Raw genomic sequence first — 23375 nt, forward strand, 5'->3', positions numbered from 1 at the left:
TTGGGATAGCATCTGGAGAAGGGTGTGTGCAGTCAAATGAGGTGGACTCCTCCACACCACCTCATGTGAGCAATTTCTGTAGGGAGCTGTGTCCAAACAGGTTCTTCACAAAAGGGAGGCTGAGAATCAAACAGCATTTTGTGCTCAATGCCCACAGTAGGGAACAAGACCTGATAACGAGCTGAGGAGCCATTATTCACCAATGCAGCTGTACCCACAAAGAATAATTCCTGCTTTCCATTCACAGGGAGACCACAGAGCCCTCTGACAATCCAAGTTATTCAGAGACTCAGAAAATGCCCCCTACACAGCAAACTCTGAGCTGTGAATGTCCCCCCACGTCCCCCACAGTAAGGTTTTGTGCCCTAAATTATGGCAAAACACCCAAGAGAACACCAGACTGTGAAGAATGGTGTCTTGTCTGCGTTTAAAAAAATCAGTATTGTGAGCAGAATTGAAAATTTTCTCACAGGAATATAATTCCTGAGGTGGTGAGGACTTCTGAGTTTTGCTTTCAGGAATAGTGCATGGACTCACCGCTGCAAATGACCCTTTGGCTGGGAGACACGATTTCCTTCAATTCTGTTTCTTCAGGGACCACTATATACATTACTACAAACTGCCAACCTTTGAATATGGGATCTTTGGGGTTTTTAACATTAATCACAGCAAAAAAAGGCACAGTTTGTGTCTTGAAGTTATGACCTTTGTAATGGTAGCACACCTGAACAACCACTTTGTGTACATGGAAAAGTTGTAGAGTTAAAAACACATTTCTTCTGCATGGTACAATTCAAGAAATATTTGAAATGTATAATATCTTTCAGAACATTTTCACACATTAAAAATTACAGGGAAATATAATTTAAATATCTGTACAACAATTTCTGGTTTAGATATGTGTCTACAATTTTTTAAAGTTAGTTCTAAGTATTTAGAAAAGATGTGAATATAAATGAGCTAGCCAGCAGATGAAAAGGCTAATAGGATTTTGATCTTTCTTCTTTAAGTGAAATTAAATTTAATTTTAATTTTTCTGAAAATAAACTTCTATTTATACTATTTTTTTTCTGGAAATTTTGTGAAAGCGTGATTATGCCTGTAGAAAAAAGCTGAACATGTATGGCAACATCCAAACTGCTAAAAGAAAAAGTACTTAACACACATGGCTTAAGAGTAGGGTTTGTCATAATGGATTTGATCCATGGAACACTTTGGATGCAACATCAGGTTCCCAGAGACCAGGAGGTAAGCAGATCCACATTTTTCCCAGTGAGTCCTGTACCTGCCACTGCAATGAGCAGAGCTGGATCTCACACACTCTACAGCTGCTCCTACCCCCTTGTAAAGACTGCAACAACTCATACTACAAAGTTGTCACAATAAACCAATCAGTTTTCCTTTTTTTTTCTTCTTACTCCTAGTATTCCAGGCACAAATGATTTTATGGAAGTTATTTACATTTAGACTAGCATGCAGTTCTTCGTGAGAGGAAACTATTTCACTGACTCATAAATCAAGTAAAAAATATAAGAGCCTACATTGTGTAATGATGTTTGTAATAATAAGATTTTGACTAGTCAAATTTGTTGTTTTTAACCACAGAAGCTGTTGATGCAGGGGATTTTGTTGTTTTGTTTTGTTTTTTTTTTTTAAATGGCAACTACTATTTTGGTTTAGATTTGCTAGCTTAAAACTCACAAATCCATTTTCACAGCTCATATAAAGCTCGCTGTACAATTTCTAGCACAGCAAGGAGAAACTCAGAAGATAAGTAGAGAAAATGATTTTGAAACTAAGTCAGCATTTTTAAGGAATTTGATTTATAAAATGCAATTTTTTGCCTTCAGCAAATCCTTGAAAGTCATTATGGCTTTTTTTTTTCTAGTTAACTTTCTCCAGCCTGCCTGGTGATGGAAATAGCTATTTACAATATTTAAAGTAGTTTTACAAATGCTATATGAAAACCACAGTTATCTTTATTTCTCTGGTACTATTTTCATTAATATTTTGGGAACAAAAAATTATATTTTCATAAAAGCAAAACAGGATTGTAGGAGGTAAATCCAGTCAAATTAAAATCAGGGATGTAAATGTGAATAAAACAAGAGTTCTATTATGACTATACTGCAAAGTAACTACCATTTTATCTTAAAGAAAGCTAGAATAACATTTCTACAGGTTCCTGTGGTCTAGAGAAGTTTGGAAAATGTGTCTGTAATATAATTTGGTGTTCTTTTCTATTCTAATTCTGTGGTCACAGTTTATGAGCATATTCTAGAGCTGCCCTGAATGACATAAGCCTGTACCAGGTCCAGGAGATGCCAGGCCTGCCTGGGGGTGCCTGCAGGGTGGTGACACCCTCACAGCAATCCACACTAGCACTATTCCCCCCTAGAGCATGTAAATTAGAAAAACAAGAGTTGGTACAAGAAATTTCTGATGTGATTTTTTTTTGGTAAATTTGAGCTTAGCATCCTCTCCTGTAACAAACTGTGGCAGAATGTGGGGTTTGAGAGGTCTTTGCTGCATGAAGGTCTCTATGACTGCATGGATACACCCTCCTCATGGCTGCAGGGGTGATGGTTTTCCCTGAATGATGGAAAACCACAGCACAAAGCCAGAGAGGACCAGTGATGCTAGCACTATGGGGGATGAATAGCCTGTGTGTACTCTTGTTGCTGCTGTTTTTACTAATTTATTTAGTGTTCAGACTAGAATGTAGTGAGGAGTCTTTTGTCACATCATTTTTTAGAGCCAGACAGCAGAGAGATGGAAGTTAAACAAATTAAAAACCTGTTCATTGCCCCAGGCATGCTTTACTTTGCCATTTGGTTCAGTTCATTTCAGCATTACACTTTTAATGGCTCACTTAGTTAAACTTGAACTTATGATTACTGCTACTTCTTCTAATAAAGGCCTGTTTTGTGAGAGCTTCATTGCTGTTGCCTCAGGATAACAGCTGCTAATTTGTTTTATTACTATAATGTATTTTATTTAGATTTTTCTCTTAAAAACTGCTGGCTCTGGTGCTTGCAGTCAATATTTTCTACTCTAACAGCTAGTTTGCAGGGCTGGCATAGCCTACAGGACATTGCATATGGCAGGACTGTGGACTGATGAGTCAGGTCTACAAATTTTCCAATTTATACCATAAGCTTTCTTCTTGACTTTGACAAAACAATTTTTTCTCTCCTGTAAAACACAGAAATGTCTGTATCCCTTGTTAAGATTAGAGATGCTTGCTTATGAACACTTCCAGGTAAGACCAGCATATTTTCTAGCAGAGATTATACACTGCTTTTTTAACTACTTGTACACTTGCGCCAACTCAGTGTCCTCAGTCCAGTTATTAAGGGTTTTCTTTGGTGAACTCTGGTGTAACAGTTCTATGGGACAAATTCAGTGTTTATTTGGATTGGTACGTTAATTGCAAAGTATTGCACTGTTGTCATGCAGCAGTTATCTCAGAAATGTAGAATTGATAGATGAACCCAAATTAATAACCCAAGGTCAGAAGGAAACCTCAGCTCTGAACAGATTATTTTGGCACTTGTGATTTTCTCTCATGTGCTGTATGAACACATTATTATTCCCTGTTACACTCATAAAGTTTGGGTGCTCTGGCTACGCTTAGCAAGCATAAACAGCTCACATTTCCCAAAAGGGTCATGAGGCAGCACAACAGAATGGCAAGAGCCCCACCACAATCCATCCTAGAAGAGCTGGGTGCTCCTCCTCAGGCACCTGGGCCTCCAACCCATCACCTTCTCTCAAGGTTGCACAGAAAAGTTGACCTGCATTTTCTGATCCCTTGCTCAAAGAGATGATCTTGACTGTTTCCTATACTTATACCTCTCTGTGCTTTATCTTAGGTTCAGGCTGTAAACTGCAGTTCTAATTTTATTTTTTGGATGTATTATGCAGGTGATTGCCTATTTTATCTGAAGTTGTCCACTGAAGTCTTCACAGTAATTGAGAATTAAAACATGATTCAATGAGCCAAGAGCAGAGGAGGAAGACTTTGTAACAGCTAACTTTGGACTTGTATTTTAATCTTGACGGGTTTGGTCCTCCTAAAATCACTTTCTAGTTATTGGACAGATGTCAGTCTCTCCAAAACACCTGGATGAAGCACCTGCAACTATTCTGCCCAGTACTCATGTTGAGCAGAAAGAAGTGATCCAGTGGATACCATTCCCCAGAGAACCATCAGGACCAAAACTAAATCTAACCTATGCAAAAATCCAAGCTTGCATTCACTGAGAAGAGATGGACTAAAGAAACCTCATAGTACAAATTAACACTCTGCAGAGTAGAATCTTACAGATTTATAAACACAGAGAAAGTGAATAGTAAGTATCTTGTCTAGTGAGAGCCTGGAAACTTGGGTACATGCCTTAGGAATAGAACATGAAACAAATGTCCACTGCTTATTGGTAACTAAACCTTCCCAAAACTGTTATTAAAGAAAACTGATTGTATCAGTAAACCTGGTGTGATGAATTTGTGGCTATTCATCTCTGACAACTCAAAGACAAGTGATTATGAGCCTTAGATAAACCTGGTTTAGATAACCAGCTTTGAGAAACTTGGTCTCAATGCACTTTTGGGACAACTAAAATCATAACAAACTCCACCACTGACCTCTGCTGAAGATAATCAGAACTGCTCACTTTTTTAAATGGTTTCTTATCAGTAAGAACTACAAGGGATTCTCCCTTTAGGTTAAACTGGAACAGCTGGAGATTGAAGCTAAGACTGTTTAGAAATTCATTCAAGTAAAGAGCATAGATGGCAGAGAAAGACCTGAGCTAAGAGAAAATATTGGCATAAACCCGCTAAAGAACACATTTGTCATGGAAACATTTATGCTGCAAGTGGAAAGAAATATCCCTCTGTGCAGCCAAAAATGTCAAACTGGATAGTTCTGGAGTTTGTGAAAAGAACTTTATTTCATACAGATATGAAGGAGGCATAGCTTGAAGCTTTGGTAAATCCTTTCCAGGCTTAAGTTCTTGTCACGGTTTCCAATGAGTATCACAGTGCTCCCTTTGAGTTTAGCTGCAATGCTAAGTCACTGAAAACCTCTCATTCTGATCTAAAGTGACTTGTAGTCACCAAACAGCGCTGATACATATCAATCCTCTTTCCTCACAGGTGACTATGAAAGGAATCATATATCACACAGTGCCTACTTTGAGTACAATTAAAAACTTCATTTTCTCATCTGTCAATACAATCTCAAGTTTTCCTTTCAGACAGCCAGTACTTGACAAACCAAGACAGCCATATTGTGCAGTGTCATGACTAATCTATTATTCCAAAGCTGGAACTCCATTATGATTCATGGAGAATTCAAACTTGGGTGTTCCTGCAGCAAAAAAGGTGGGAAAAAACATAATGTAACACCATGATCATCTAGTAGGTTGCACAGGTTTTCTTGATTAAATCCAGGACACAGAAAGTCAAAAGCACTCAGGAAGCAAATAAATGTAAATGAAAGACTGGGATAATATTTTAAACAGTTTTTAGAACAGGCAGAATGAAGAAGATGGGATACACTCTGAAGGGAAAAATGGGTGGCTACGGAGAAAGAGCTGCAATTTCCTTCTGAGGGTTCACCCTCCCACCATGTTTCCATTTCTCCTTTCTTTTCAACTTCTTTCCCAACCAATTTCCTTAAAAAAATAACAATGAAAGAAGGCATCAGCAACATGATACAGCCATTTATTGCAGCATTTTTTTCTTCATTTTATGCCCCTAACATTTCTCAAAGAGGTCTGAGTAAGACTCAGCACTGAATCCACAATACAGAGTTTTCATTATGGAAAACAATGTTGAAATAAGACTGTCATAATAGCTGCATTTTGGTCAGTTGGTGTGTAAATTTTTGGCAAAGCAGTAGTAATCTTCATGTTTTAGTGAAAGAGGATAAAACAACTCTCTTCCTTGTTCCTCTAGGGAGCTAAAAGAATCTGTCACTGATAAGGAAGTCATTTAGAAGGCATTTCTAGGATATCAGTCAGGCTTATAAGCAGCGCAGCAGGAACCATATCAAGGAGACCAAAGCAATTAGCAAGTAAAAGTCAATTCCCTGGTGAGACTGAGAGATGTCTGAATTCTACTACTAGCTGGTGTAATCTGAAGTTTTGACTCAGTCTTGCCTGAATTTATTCCTGATGAGAAAGGCCATCAAACGTTGTCCTTTTGAAAAGTGGTCAAAATAAAAAGCATATTTGACAGTCATAGGCAATATATTTTAAATGATTAAACAATGCAGCTCCACCAACCCCTCAAGGAATTTAGGACTTGTATTTTGGAGAGTTTAGAGTCTGCAAAACCTATTAATTCAATAGTTGAATTAACTATAATGCTCTACATAATCCTTAATTGCCCACATCTCCAGGAAATAGTAAGAATAGGCATTTTGAGTCCTAAATAGGTTTGCTGCTTCTTCATCCCAATATAATTCTCTGCAAAATCTTCATTCAAAATCCACTTCCCCAATCAGTGCAGAATTTCTTACAAGTCAGAAGCTTCTCTAAAACTATGCCATTTTACTCTCAAGTATTTCCTAACATTACTGTTTATTACCAACACCTGAAATATTTGCCATATTGTTGAGGATGTTCTTGCACTTGTGATAAATTTTCATTTACAACAGTTGCTGAAATCAAGATAATTTTTGAGCAATCAAAGGATTCATTACCACATGCAGTCAAAGAAATTTTGTAATTTAATTACAGGGAGCTTGGGCTGCTCAAAACTTTACATCTAGACCTGAGCAGAATCCTTGCTCATTTTCTTAATTAGAGATAATATATCCTCTCTATATCTTCCCTTTTCCATAGGTTGTTCTGGATCTGGACAGAGATGGAGGGGAAATGTTGGATTGTAGTTAGAGTATAAAAGAAACAAAAAGGTGGGAGAAAAGGTAGAAGAAAGGAGAGAATATCTATAAAAGAGGGAAAGACAAAAGCACATTTTGCATGTGCTGGATTTGTCAAAACACTAAGAAATTTCCATCTGCATGATTGTTTGCCCAGATCTCAACGGAGCTCACCAGTGAAGCTGAGTCCTTAGATGGCATAAACCACCATGAGACCTTTACAAAAATGCTACAGAAACATCTGCAAGAGAGTGATATTTGGCTTGTCTGGTCATTATTTATTCTAAAGTATCTAATCTACAACATGTAACTCTTTGTTATTCTTACTCCCAGATTTATGTTCACTCTAGTTTATCAGACATAATCGTAGCATAGCTCTGGTACTATATTATTGGATATTTTTTCATGAATTGAAGACTGTTTTGAGTTGAAAGGGTCCTTTAAGTTTGTTTCACTTAAGATTGTTTCACTATCAAGCCCTGCTGATCGTGTTCCTTTTAATGCTGCCCAGGTCACATTTGGCTTTCTGGTCTGTGAGTTCATTTTCTGGGTCATGCTGAGCTATACCACACAGATTGATGTTAGCAAATTGCTGAAACTGTGAAAGTGTGCTGGATCCCACTGTCCATGTCACTGACAAAGAAGCTAACAGCGCACACCCCAAAACTGATGCCTGAGGGATTGAGATTTTTAATGATTTCAAACTAATTTAGTCTTTAAAGACTATTTTTCTAATTTCATTTTTTAAAGTTCATGTATTGATTCAATTTGTTAATCATTTGCAACTACAAACACCTGAGATACCCTCAGGTCTCCTGTCAGATTTTCTACTGCCAGATTACTCACAAATCCAGTGACGTAATGTCATCCTGATAAGGATTCCTTGAATAGCCCTACTCACCAATGTTTAGGTGACGGAATTATGTTCATATCCAGTTTCCACAGACTTTGGATACTTCCAGAGGCATTTTGACATGGTTATTTTTTCTACCTACCTTAAATGTCATGTTTTGGTCTCTCAGGTACCACTCTCATCTATATTCCACTTCATGGGCTGCCTAACTCAGATTTGAGCTGAAAGTTAATGTAGCTTTCCTTTGGTAATCCTTCTAAGTAATATTGCACCCAAAATATAGTGGTTGAGGCCTTGTAATTGTGTTCAGAACACACATCTTAATTCTTTTCTTCCAGGGTATTGCTAAACTGTTATGGAATACACATGACACTGTAAAATTATGAAATAATTTATGTCAGAAACTTTAAGGGAGTCTGTTACTATACATTTAAATCAGATGAAATGGTACAGATGTCCTCCCTCTGCTTCATATTAAATAAGTAACAAAAAAGTAAAATAGAATTTTTACCACACAGAGATAAATTTGTTCTTACCATGGATATGGTAATCCATTAGTAAATTTGCTATAGTTACTTAACCATTCCTATGTCAGTCATTAGGATTGGAGGATGTCAAAGAAAAATACGAGATTTTTCTAAATCAACTACTTGAAATGGAGGGAAAAAACCCAAAAACCAACCCCCTCAAAAAAGGCAGCAATTCCAGGAAGACTTTCCTTGCCTGAGTTGTATCAATACTGTAGTAGTTTCAGTTCAGTGCAGGGATGACCTACTTAGCTTTATGGGAGAAAGCTAAATGGTAATCAAGCACACACACACAAAAAAAAAAATTAGTATATGCCCTATATCTTGACAAGAAGCAAAGTAAATGAGCTATATTCTTAGCTTGATGTTACACAGAAAGTCAATTTCTGTTATCCAAACTACCTTGTTAATTACAAATGTGAGAATCTTTCCACAATAGTAATTCTGGTCTATTGTTTTAGTACCAGCTGTAAGAGTTATTTCCCCAGTGATTCCTGTTTTCATTTTTTTCTAACTAAACAAGACACTCATGATGTCTGCCTAAATAAAACTATCTGTATGTATTGGTTAGTGCCTGACATTTGCAGGCTGTAGAAATAGAGTCTTTTAAACCAGAGATGGAAAGATTACAGCTACCCCAATGGAGCTGTTCTATCTGGCATCACCTGTATTGCCAAGGGCTGCATAAGAAGTGCCTTGATGCATTTATTAGATGTTTGTGTTTAGAATATATCTCTTGATACTGGATGTAAAAGGTTATTCTGCATCATGTTAATGTGCAAATCTAAAATAATTGGTAAATACCTCAGTCAGGCTGACAAATAGGGTTGTTGACAGTGCTGCAGCAGGGGGAGGAATTCCTCACACAGAAAGCAATCTGGTACCAAAAAACTGGAATCACCTGAGACATGAAAATGTCTCCAAATTACACTGCCCAGTGCTGAATTCTGTGCAATTATGTCTGCAGATCTCTGAGGAAATGTTGCATATTGACTGGCTTAAAATTGCCACCACAGACATGTTGTGGGCTTTTCTTTGTCATTATTTCACAACTGACCTCAGTTTTGAAACGAAATGTGTTTTTATATACATCCAAGAATATCTAACATGGATAAATAAAGGAAAAGAAGAGAGGATGCCACTGACACAAAAAGGGTAATGTACAGTTTAAAATGAAGTTGCTTACACATAATTTTCCAGTAACACAGTTCAGTTGCATTATGTTCATGAAGAGCCCAAGGCAAAATTTCCCTTGTAGATACAGGTTCTGCTCAGCATGTACCCAGTAGGATCAGCTACAGGGACACCTTGACTCTGACATTCCTGTATTCTAAAAGAAAACAAATGCACAGACATGTAAATAAAAGAGACTATACACATTTAATTACTGGTGAAATTTCCCTATAGTCTGATTCCAAACAGAAAGTATAATTGGACAATTAGACAGAATTTTAAAATATTTATGGATATCCATGTAGAATTAATGTACTGCATATAACTATATATCTTACTGTGTTAATATGCAATCAATACATCGTTATGACTATCAGCAGTATTAACAAACTAATTTTCTCTTCCCAGGTATTTTGTTTGCATTAATTCACTGACACAAGGTAATGACATGTCATGCAATGCAATTATTCAAATCAATAACCTTTCACTTAATAAAGACAAAGTATAACATTAACATTGGATACTAGATCCTAGATCATCCTGTTTTTTAACCATGGGTGAAAAGGCAAAGTTTTCAGATTCTAATACGGAATAAATTACAAATACTGTAAAATCTATCCACACCAATAAGAGGTTTCTGTTCTCCATTGATGATTCTCTCATTTACATATCTATGGTCTAAATACAGAAGGGACACAAATATTATGGTGCTAGATACTACTGCCAGAGTGAAGTATGTAATCCTCAGTCAGTTTTCGCTTTTTATAAAGGGGGGGAAAAAGGATACATCAGTTTAAGCAGCTAACCCAATAAATCAGAGCATATGTCAACCTAATTACACTGTGTGATGGACTCACTTCATTTGCCTAGGAGTGGTAACCAAGTGCTATCTAGGATGTCCTAAGGTAGCACTGTCCAGAGAGAGACAAATCACCCTTGTGGCTTTTTTTTTTATTAAATGTCCCATAGCATCCCAAATGGCACTCCTAGTATATCACTTTTCTGCATTTCCCAAAGGATTTCTCTCAAAAATGTGGCAATAAAAAAGAGATTTTTAGGTTCTGTGCATCAAAGAAATGCACAGAACAGCTTTCTACTTATTATCTGCAGCCATAAGCATTAGAAGGTATATCTTCTTCCTTTCAAGTGAGGATGAAAGTTGTGAGACTTGCATTATCTCGTGAATCTGAAAGTATATCCTTAAGAAGTCATCAAAATAACCGCAAGGCAAGCAGTGAAGTGACATTAGCAGAAGGAGTCTTCTTAAATCATTTATACAGTAAAGCTTCTGAGATATCTGTCTCAGAATAAAAACACCTAAAATTCTGTGTGAATTAATGTCTCCATCCATCCCTTCATTCATTCATTACCTAAAGCTCTTTCCAAATTTCATAGTAATTTTGGACTTTTGTTCCCCCTCACACCACTTTTCTGGCCCACAGACTAATTATTAGAAGAAAACATAGCAACATAATTTTGGTAATACAATTTAAATTCACTCCTGATTTAAAAGTCATCCTAATCCATATCTCCCTAGCTAGAACCCTGCCTTAAAAGTGCATTAATCCCTTTGTGGGAAAATGATTTCACTGGAGAGATCTTTCCTATTTGATCCCATGATTGGATCTTTTCAGTCTTAAATGTTTCTGAGCAGAGACATCACACCCAAATACCTGGAATGACCTGTGCCTGGTAATTTAGGTCACTAGCCTGTTTTTTCCATATGTTCAATTACTTTCAGGCATTTTGGACTTGCTACAAAAGATCAATCTGTCTGACAACTGTTACAGTGGTATTACACTTACCATGCAAATATAAAACATTGCTTGTTTTTCAACACTACATTTGCTGCTCATAATCACTTATTTGCACAGGACTGCAATGACCATCATAGAAGCAATCATCAAGAAAAAAAGTAAAAGGCAAGTCCAAGGAGTGCTTTAATAAAAGCTAATATTGAGACTAAATTCCTGAAATATTTTTCAGTCGGGTATTCAGAATTTAAAAAACACAAATTAATTTTCTGTCTAATAAGAAAAAATTAAAGGAAAATAGAGAGAAATAAAGTCTTTCTTTTCCCTACCTCTCTAAATGTTGTATATTTTATTTTTTTTTTTTTGCAAATAAGTGTAATTTGTGAAAGAAAATAAAGCAGCTGAAAAGGATGCACAGTGGTTTTCTAAATTATTCATTCAAGCATTATTGATCTCAGATGAGTTAGCAAATGGCATGCTCTGGCTGAGCACAAAGTTATTCATCTTTGATTTTAATCTTAGAGAAAGCTGAGTTACATTATATTAATGAAAACCACAACAGAACATAATAGCCAATTTCCTCACAAAATGTTTAACAACAAAAATTAAGAAACTGGTTATGTTCACATAGTTCAATAGCAAAAATCAGAATTGTGACATTTGTGCTCCAATCCAATCAAAAGGATTTAGGAAAGTACAACGTGGTAACAGTACTTTAAAGAGAAAGTGCAGCCCTATGGTTGCAACTTTACCAGGAGCATAGAGTGTTTAGTTGCTATTAGAGATTAGGCATCAGAGCCAAGGAACTCAGACTTTCATGTTTTTTTCTAAAAGGAGGTAATATAATTTCACTTCCAGCACAGTGAGGGCGTTATTTGTTTTGTCCAATGATCCCTGAATCACAGGTAAAAATTGCATTATCAAAACTTTGTGTTAGATTTGCATTTTGAGTGCCTCTGAGTATTTCCCTGAGAAGATATTTGAAAGAACCTAGGCAGCAGAAGCAGGGAAACAAAACAAACCCGAACAAACAAGCAGATAAGAAGACTTGCTGGATATTAGGTATATCAACAAATTGAGTCCAATAACAAGGCAGAGCCATCTTGGTAGATGTGCACAGAACTTTGCACTTTGATGAAGCACTTTGCAGCAGACCATGTGGAGGAATCAATGAGGAAGATGAATGTTTTTATTTTAACAGTAGCTGGCCCACAGATAGGATAGGATTATTGTCTAGCCCAGTGTCGTGCCTGACTTCCACGTGCTAACCCAGTGAGTTATACATCTCCAGTACAGACTGTGTGATATTCATTTATCCTTTCAGAGGGTCTTCAGGCACCCTGAAATACCACCAAAAAAAAAATAAATTAACTTTATGGATAGAAAATTAAAACTCACTGTCCAGGTTCATTTTCTCTTAAGCTTGAGAAATTCAAAATACAAACAGCCAATTGTCCAAAATTTTCTGATCACTTGGCTAAAGCCAAGACCAAGCTTCACCCCATCTTTGAAAGCTGCGCTGTTCTGCAGCACAAGATTTATATAGTCATGAAAAAAACCCCAGATCTGGACTTCTGAAGGATTTATTTTTGTGTGGTGTTTAGTTAACTCTGCTAATATAGATAAATCTTTGAATATGATCTTTATAGGAAGAAGTTCTGATTTCTATATTAAATAATCTTATAAAAATATCATTGCGGCATCTTCTTTCATATTTGGAATTTGTTTGTAAATTGATGAGCAGAATTAATTCAGAGCAGCTACAGAAAAATACTAGCTGGAAAAATCAGATTCCTACTGCTGGTAGTGGCTGTTGGATTAACAGAAGAAAATTACTCAGTGTGTAAACCAACTGACAGTTTGAAGAAATTTAAACCAAAATTATTTCTTTTTTATTAGTGGGTTGGTATTTCCTCACATAGTATATATCCACTTATTCCAGTACTAAGGGAAATTTACTGCATTCATAGTGTTTGCTCTCTTCAGTGATGGACTGCTGGGCCAGAGCACCAGTGACTTGAACCATTTGCTGGCCTTTCCTGCAGTCCACTGGCATGGATAGATTGACTGATCCATGTGCCCTAACTCTTCTGCCTGGATGGGAAACTTTCAAGTGGTTGTGAAGCATGGCTGGAAAATAAATGTGAACAAAATTCAATCTTATCACCTGATAAGAAGAATGCTAGAGAAGTCCACAGGGATAAATTCAATTTGAAAAATTACTGCACTGTAAATGCATAATATTATTTTCATGACTCAAAATAAATGTCAGAGGTGACTTAGTCGCTCCATATCTCCCTATCTCTGCTGCTGCAGCTACATGGTTTGAGAGAGGCTGGATGCTGAAATGTCAGGGGGAATATCAGGTAAGATGTCTGTGCCCTCTGTTTTGTTCAGCAGTTCTCCTGCCTTTTTATTTCAAAGTTTCTGGTAAAGCATGTTCAGTTAGGATTAATGGACTTTTAAGTACTAATATATGGAATCCAAGATAAGCTGCATAAGGCCAGAGAAAGGTCTTTACCTCTAAAACTCAAAGGTCTGTTGAACACTAACTGCTCCCTTTGCTGCTGATCAAAGGAAAATGAAATTTGACTTAAATGGGAAAAGCCTTTTTTTAATTCTGTATCAGCCTGCGCCTGCGGTGAGAGTTAGGCTGAGCTGACACTGCTGTGCACTAGAGATGTAACAGCTATCTGGTCACCTGTCAAGGACACTGGAAGACATTGATGTCTGGGCAGCTGTTCCTGAAGTGTTTCTCTAATAATCTGCATGAGTGAATGATCCATTCCCTGGAAGGGGCCTGTTCTGTTCCCTCACAACTAGTCCCACATATTGGCACATAAATATTACTCTGAGATTTTCATCTTGGTTCAGTGTTTCTCTTCCCAACAGCTAGATATTGATTGACATTGGAAGATATGCAAATGTATTACTTCAAGAAACTATAAGAGTAGTTCATTACTGGTGTTAGCATTCTCTCCTGGATTAAAAATCCAAGTTCTTTTTCCAACTTTAGCAAAATCGGGTGTCTTTCCCAGCATGCATCAAATACTATAAACGGCAATGTTGAAAAATATTTCCCTGATAATACTTCACACTTTCATTCCCAGTTCACTGACAATGTTCAATACATTGTAGAATAACTTTCTGAGAGGAGAAGTAGTTGTGACCAAAGTAGTTGTCACATGAAGATGAAATTTTGCTGTGTTGCAGGATTTTGCCCTTCTACTGAACCTTATAATAAGAATAGAAAACACATTAAAAAAAGAAAAAAAGCAATAAGATTGTACAACTTTACAGGGTTTATTTCCAAGAACATCAGCAGTTCCCATTAATTTTAGTAGGCATTAATACCTCTCAGATCTTCAGTCTTTTTGAGAGGGCAGATTTCCCAAGCGATATGAGTTTGATTTTTTCCAGCAAAATCAATTAATGGATTCTATCTACTTCAGTTAGTATAAAATATTTCAGATATATGTTAATTTAACTTTTAGAAGTGATAGATTTCATGCTTTTGACTTTGAGATTAAATTTAAATTGGCTTTAGACCAATTATATTGTCTATACAACCCCATATTGCCACATATTAGTTTTGACTTTTGTTATTACAAAGACTATACACATGCAAGAATTGCTAAGCTTAACACCTTTGACTTTTAGACAGCTCTTGATAATGGCAATCTATACCTATGCCTATACTGAGTCTCCAACAGCACTGAAGAACAGCAGAATGATCCTCTGCATGATAGTGTTTTATCTCTGAGCATTTAGCTGCCCCACTCTGATAGTATAAGCATGAGCCAGAGCTTGTACAAGCTGCTGCCACCTGGCCTGGGCTGCAAGATCCAGGTGGAGGTGAGTGTTCTATTATCAGCTGTTAGAGGTGGGGCAGTTATCTTCTGTTAATTGGGCACTTTATCTCTTCCACAGGCAATCCTCCCTCTGGGGAAATATTTTCTGTTAATGGGCCATTGAGTGTCACTGCATGGCTGATAAAATTACATCATCCCATTGGGAGATGCTCCGCCTCCTCTTGGAGGAGCCAAAAATTCCTACCTGGATATAGTCTGAGGTTGGGAACACTACAGTCAGCCTTTTCTGCTGGATTCCCAGAGGAGCAGCTTTCTTCTCTGCTGGATTCCCAGAAGAGGACCAGGCCCATCTACACCACCACTGGACCTTCAGAGGAAAACTCCACCCTTCTACAGGATCACTGCTCGAACAGAACCACACCTGTCACTGCAGGAGGACTGCAGCCACCATTTGTTCAGGACTGGTACCAACACCCTGAGCAGCAGGGTGTCAGGTCCTATACTGACTCTGTCAGTGGTTTGTTTTCTTTTCTTTGTACTATTCTATTTGTATTTTTAATTTTCCTAGTAAAGAACTGTTATTCCTATTCCCATATCTTTGCTTGAGAGCCCCTTAATTTCATTCATAATAATAATTTGGAGCGAGGGGATTTACATTTTCTATTTCAAGGGAGGCTCCTGCCTTCCTTAGCAGACACCTGTCTTTTCAATCCAAGACACCACCATAAACTGAACTGAAAATTAATGTAAACAAGACAATGGGAAATAAATCATCGGAGAAAGCTCATGGCTACGCAAAAGTCAAGCCAAAATGTGTATTTAACAGTGTTCATAACAAGGAGATCAGATGCAGCAGCCCCAAGTGTGGCATTTGTTAGTTTTGACAGAAAGATGTTTTCTGCACAGTGTAAGCACATAAGTGCAAAGCAGAGTGAGAAGTGGAACTAAATTTCATTGAGCTTCATGCATAAAAAATGGTCTGAGATTATAAACATCATGTGTGTGCCTCTATTCTCTGCCTGTGTTCATCTCCTCCTGGGAATTCCCTCAAGGTATATCATGGCTACATCCAGGTAGGTAAAGTGTGTATAAACACTATGTCAGTCGACTTTTGTGCAGAAGATTTCTCTCCACCCTGTGGAATATTTGGCAGTGTTTCATGCAAGGAGATCAGAAGAAATGGTCAGAGGAAAAAAATAAACTCAGCCACTCAGGAAAGTGAGTCCAAAATCAAGAGAATAAATTAACAAAGAAGATACAAGAAGTTTTCCCCTAGGAAGGAGAAACAAAACATGCAAACACAAAAAAGACTATAAAACAGAGAAAAGAAGGGATCTGGATCTTAAAGCACATAGGTAGCAAATAGCAGTTAATGCTAGAATGCTGTTGCCAAAAAGGAAAAGCCTCATTCTAGCTGAATAAAAATCTGATATTGGGGTTGATTGTGAAAGAGGTAACACAAATTCCTTAGAAACGGGTTAGACAACTGTCATAATAAGTGTCCAACGCTAGCAAGTTTAAAAAATATGTAAATTAATGCTGCATCCTAGAGTAAACATAAAAGTTATAGAATAGATTTATTTCTATAAAAATATAAAGATTTAAAAAGAAAAAACAGGGAAAAAGTTGGAAGAAGGGATAGCAATCTAGCATGTAAAAAGCAGATGTCAGTCATTCTTTTAAAATTCTAGAGAAGAAATGGATCTAAGTTCAATAATGGTTTGATCTAAGTTTAATAAATATTCAATCTAAGAATTAGGAAAAGCTTTTGATTAGGTTCCTAAAACTGTGGATCAAGCTGCCTGGAGTTACCTTCTCCAGACCATTTAAACACCACTTTTTGTCCTGGAAAGGTATATATAAATACATAAACATTCTTAGCAGGTTTTTAGCATTTCTCATATGCATAGCAATTTCATTTATCAGGTGTTTTTAGCTCTTTTTTAGCCATTCAAGACACATAAATTACTGTGTAAATTTTTATGGAGTCTAAAGCCAAATTAATAATTTAAAATATATACACTTCACTAAAAGAAAGAGGAAAAACATACCAGAGCTGTAGAACAGGAATAGCAGCCAATTGTGGATGAATTAACATCTCTTTTGCCTCTTATGGACAGCATCAGGCACAAATCCATTGTAGTTTAGAGGCTATAGATCCAAATGAATGACTGGCAAAATTTAAGACTTCATTGAAGTGGGTTTGGTAACAACACTTAGGTTAAAGCACAGGACTTTAACCTGACTTCCCTTCTCTAGTTGTTTCCTTATTTCTAGTTCTGAGTACATATTGTGAGATGTGCATGTAGAAAAACAGTATGTAGGGTTGAAAGATAAAATGACACCAGCAACAAAGGCATGCCAAAATAATTAAAATGTTCTGCCCTTCGTGCTACTGCTGTGAAGTGTCTGAATTGTATGATTCAAAATCAGAACCATTATCAGATGTGAATAGGAGGCATAATTTCAGCCAATAAGACAGAAATAATGTCTTTGAGATGACTGAACATTGCAATTATGGAAGCCATACACAGGGTAGAATTCTCAGAGGATTAGCTAAAGAGAGCAGCAGAGCTGTTCAAAACGTGATAGCTTTGCATCTCAAAATCTGATCCTTTCTTTAATAGCATTTTGGTTTTGGGGTAGTTTAACCTGTCAAACTTCAAATAAAAACCATAGCCAGACAACCTCAAAAAAACCCAACCCAAAAGCAAAGAATCCAAGACAAAATCCAAACCACCCTACAAAAACAAGAATATGAAACTGAAATGTTCCTGTTGCTTATACTTGATGTCTATTCCACACCAAGAGAATCCACTGGTTTGAGTTTTGTTGTTCCTTTGCAGCTGAATGCAAATAAATTTAAAATAGCATTACAACAAAATAATGACAACATATGTATTCAAGTGTGCTAATATCAAAACTAGATCTAACACTACTTAAGACTCTGTTGCAAATTTTGTTATGAATCCAGCCTACATTTCTCAGCATGATGGGCTTACCCTCCTGCTTCTTCTGCTGAGTGCAGAACATTTCTGACATGAGCAAAAGTGAGCTTTGCTGGGCCCCTTTATCACCCATCAAGACTGAAAACTCTTTTCAGAATATGATTGATGTTGATCCTGCACAGTTCCTCATGTTGAACCCTTGTCATGGGTGAGATGAACTGAATAAAATCCTGCATGGATTTGAATACTGGGATTTACTTAAGACCTTTCAAGCTTATGGCTTTTACCCTTTTTGATTATTTCACACACTCACAGATTTTCCAAAGCCACGTTCACTCAAGCCTGCACTTTCCATTGCTGGGAAAGCTGGGCAGAGTTGTGTCAGCTATGTGCCTCGAAGTTTTCCAGATTTTTTTTCACATTTTACAGCTTGCTTTATTCAATTTGAACACTCTGTTTGTAGATGTGCAATGTATCTGAACTTGTGGTTCTGCCTCATGTCCAGTATTAGCCACGATTCAGTGTCTGTGACTTCTTTTCCTTCCAGGTCTTGCCAAAATTCCCAACCAATCTGTACCTGTTGCAGGTAGCAGACAGTAGAATTATGCTTGGGAGTTCAAACATTCTGTTCCAGTCATTCACACATAGACATAATTATCTGCCACAATTATCAGCACCCACAATCTAAAGTATTTCTCACCTACTCCAATCCTCCTGATTCCCTTCACCCTTTGAGCCTTTGGAACCTTTCAACATCTCTAGTAGTTGCATTTACTTCTCAGGGCAATCCAGAGGTGGAGTGGGGTTCCTGGTCTCACCCCAGAACTGAGGTGGGGGAAGTTACTACATCCCTTAATACAGGACATTGTTTATTCCTAATAATGGTCCAGAAAAATTTTATTTCCCATGGACCATGTAGAGTGACTGGGGAAAAGAGCTAGGCTGAACTTAGCTTATGTGAATACTCTTTCCTATGGCACTTACACTAATGACCTCAATGTAATGATTCGGACAAAAATTATGATCTTTTAGGCATCTAAAAATTTTTTCTAAATTTGAGTTTAAGTCTGTTTCCAATCTAATAGTCCTGTACTGCCTAAGCTCTTTTGAAAATGCTACAAGTCAAAACAGTTTAAAAAGAACTGCACAGAAACAGGCGCATTTAAATATGTCCAGGGAAATTAAGGCTTAAAAAATCCAAATATTAAACACTTGCAAATATAGCTTTAACTATTGTATGGTCCTACTTCTTCCCCTTGTAAGTGATATTTCATTTCCTACTTGTATGTTCCACCCGCAAGCAGCAATACTAAGAAATTCTTGATGTGGTTGTCCTTCCAGGCTATCTTATCTTATATGATTTACTATTCATCCCTGAAAAATATATATATCTTAATCTACAAATTTACTGGCAGGTGTGCATGAAGTTGAATTTATGCAAGAACATTTGCCTCAAGAGGACATTAGAGGTAAATTCTGGGTGTGATCTGTCTGGGATTTTCTCATGTTTTAGTGTGCCTTGACCTGCTCATCTCTTTTAATGTCGGCAGACACCCCTGGGAAACTGCAAAGAAACTGACAGGCTGCTCTTCTCTGATAAAAGCAGCAACAGAACATTCCATTTCAAAGGTTTGTTTCTAAAGGACAGTGCTTGTTGCAAGGTGGCTACAATAAAAAATAAAACTATTTTTGCTGGACCAGATTTTGCTGTCAGTTAAAGAGTCCTGCAACTTCAGCAATAGCTGAGATTTGCACCTCTGCAACCGATAGGAAAGCAGCTTTTTATGTATTAAGGCAGAAGAAGCAATTTCCATTTCAGGTTTTTTCCCTCTGTATTTTTTTCCCCTTTTCAAACTTTTTTCCTGCAGGCTCTTGGAGGACTTGAAGCTGTTACTTTTCAAGCTGAAAATTCCTCACTTCAGAGACCTAGATGCCCAATATTGTACCTCTTGAGCCCGCATTATCTCTGTGTATCAGAGTGCATCAAGTGTTTATCTCTGCTGTTCTGGTTTGAGAAGATTGGTGCTTTCCTGTTCCTTCATAAATTGTTTCTCAAGTATGATCAAAAGTGAGAGTCTCTCCAAAGTGGATTTCAACAAATTAATTTATTTTTGTGGAAAGCTAAGAAAAATATTTGGGAACTACTGCAACATTTCTATGAAGTCATATTTTAGATAACATTTTAAGAACTTTAACCATTCAGCTACTGAAGCCCACTACACTGTATGTCGCTTTTACAGGTATCAAACAGCTCAAAAGCCATAGAAAGCCATATTTTCACTGATATGAAAATAATGCTTCTTAAAAGTAATGGCTGTGTTGCAGGTGTGCTGTCACTGCACCTGAGGACACAGGGCAGTCAATCCAGTGTCCAGAGCTGTTCCTCTCTGCTTCTTGTATTCACATGTTCTCTTTTGTCTCAGATCTCTTTGGGGAGCAATTTTTTTAATGGATACAATCTTAATATGCCAGCTGGAGCATAACTACTTAGCTAGTAACCCTCAGACATTGCTACAAATGCAGAGAACTGAGATGTTAAAGCAGCAATAGCAGTAAGCTATTCCTAGGCGTGTTCCTCATGTGAGATGGACATCACGGGTGGTGATGCCCTCTGTGCAAAGACACTGAGGTCCTGTGGCTTATGTGTTTTGTAAGAAAGTTTCACTGCACTCTGAATGTACTCTGCAGGTAGTTAATTGCCTCCTTCCTGGACTGCACCTAGAAGCTATCTGGAAAGGAACTACACAGGACTTCACTAAATCCCCAATCTGAGCACAGCTCTTGTAAGTGCTTTTAAATGAATTAAGTGCAAAACTCTTGAGTTTATTTTTAGAGCATCTATGAAGTGGAATGAGCTTGGAATAGCTCCAGGCATTTGCAGTCTAGGACAATTTGAACGTGTTCAGACGAGGTCCCCATATCCAGAGGGACACAATTACAGACTCAGCCTCGTATAGGTGTTGCTATTAGCATGTTATGCTATCAAACCATGAATTCTCCCATTGAGCCTTGCTGCCACTAAGGGGACGTGCATTCTGAAGTGCTATAAATACAAATGAATTTTTGTGCTTGCTAAGGTCATAAATGGAAGCACAGTTTTCTTTAAGTACACTAATGTGCACAAAGTTTCTTCCAGCTCCTATATTATTTTCATATTCATATTTTCAATTTTAGGCTATACTGCTGTAAGCTTTTTAGGATTCCAGACAAGACCTTTTGAAAACAGCTGACTGTAGGATATAATAAGAATTCAAAAGGTATTGTACTCTTTAGAGTGCTTTGAGTTTCCTGTATTTATCATTCTCATGTTATTTTGGCACTGTTTTTCTGTTATTAGCCTGAAACAAATCATTATTTGTTTGCCAACTATTAATAAAATATTAAGGTGTTTTTATTAATAAAATAAAGGCAATATTAATTAAGAATTTACAATGTAAAATGTAGCCTTAGTAAGCATACAAAACCTATAATAAAAATACTGAAACACTTTTCTAATTTATTTCAGTGAAGTGCCTAAACTTGATTGATAAAACCAGAAGCTTCACTGAAAATGTATGTATGGAATGAATTGTTCAGAAATATCTAAGCTACTCCTCAAAAAGGAAAAAGACTTTCTTCTCTGGATGTGATCCTGTGTACTGCAAGGTCATTTAAGCTGGCTCAGATCTTCCCATAAATGTGTCGAGAACCACATACAACAAGTAATAATCATAATAAGGCCACTTGACAAAAATGATTGCCTGTGTGTTGCAAATTAAAGTCTTCCCTGGGAGCTATACAAAATATATAGTGACAGCAAATAGATGTAATTCTTCAGTTCCTTGCTTGCAACCAGCCAGTGCTTATGTTCACGCAGAAAGAAAAAAAATACCCATAGCAACTATTCAGTGTTGAAGCTTATAAAGTGGACTGTCACTCTCACAGGTGCACTGGGATATTAGTGAGGCTCTGCTCCTCCCCAGGGCACCAGAAGTAATTGATCATTTTTCTCCTTTCTGTGTCCAGCAATGTAGAAGTAACTAGATCTGTGCCTGAAAGAGGAAGGTGTTTTATGCGGAGATAAACCTGAACTGGGTGGAGGAGAGCTGAACAGACACTGCACTGACATTCTGCATCCTCATGGGTGTTCTGAACACTTCCCCTCCTGCTGTTCCAGGCTGATTCCAGCAAAGGCAGCACCCTCTTCTCTGCAGCCATGAATATTCTTATGGGTGCAGTCTACTTTCTATAGATTTATGCTTAAAACCACTGTAATGCCTGCTTCAGTGTACAAATTTGGGCCATATCTGACAAATCTTACCTGCCCTGCATCTACCCTTCCAACCTGATGAAGTGGAATGAGCTTGGAGTAGCTCCAGGCATTTGCAGTCTCGGAAATTTGAACGTGTTCAGACAAGGTCCCCAGAGCCAGTGGGGATTCTGTGATGCTGAATACCAAAGAATAACTGCATATACATAAACTCTGTGAACCTTTTCAACATTTTCTGCTAATTTCCACAGACAGTCTTCACACTGGCATCTAGAATCTTGGTTTTAAGCAGTTTTAAGCATGTTTCCTACAGCCTGTCTTGGAGAGCTTCTCTAACTTAGGACTTCCACAGAAGTTGAAGATTGCTGAATTTAAATATTTTGCTGTCCTTGTGTCTCTGTGTACTAACTACCAAGATGTTCAGTCAAGTGGTGGATTTGGAAGTACATGTTCACTCCTTTAGCTTGGGTGTTGAATAAATGATCCCCAGAGGTGCCTTATGACCCCAACTATTCTGTGATCAAGCCTGGTATTTACTGAAGAGAACTTGTGCAGCTTAAATAAGGTATTTTTGTTAATCCTCTTAAATTTTTTTCACAAATAAGTTTTTTCCTTCTAGATTAGGACTATTTATTTTTATGTCTATGATTTTAGTTCTCAAAAAAACAGTATGAAAAAGTTAATTTCATGACTGTGTTTTGATGGTGTCTAAGGCACAAGAATAAATATATTCTTACATGTACATGAGAGGAGGAAGATGATGTAGCTAGTTTAATGAGTTATTTATGGCTTTGAAGTATCCTCTCAAATATTGAAATTAATGTGACTTTAATGAGCCACGTGCAAGCGGTAGCTTTTCTTTGTTGCATATTTCCCTCAGGGTAAACTGAGTCATTAATAGCAATTAGGAATTGAGTAGCCAGTTGCAGGGTTCAGTAGGAAGTGAGGTAAAAGACATGCTGTTTGGAAGCAAAATATCTGCACATACACGGCGAGGGAGTTTGAGGTCATTAAAAGCTGTGGGCTGGGATTAGTGGGCTCCATCATGTGCATTATTAATGAATCTACCTAGCTCATGCAATTGAAATTTCTGATTAATCAAAAATGAAGTATCTGTAAATAGAATAATTCAGCATGAGGTAAACAACTGGATTTTAATTTCCAGTG

The sequence above is a fragment of the Camarhynchus parvulus genome, chromosome 2, assembly GCF_901933205.1.
Source record: "Camarhynchus parvulus chromosome 2, STF_HiC, whole genome shotgun sequence".
Classification (NCBI taxonomy): domain Eukaryota; kingdom Metazoa; phylum Chordata; class Aves; order Passeriformes; family Thraupidae; genus Camarhynchus; species Camarhynchus parvulus.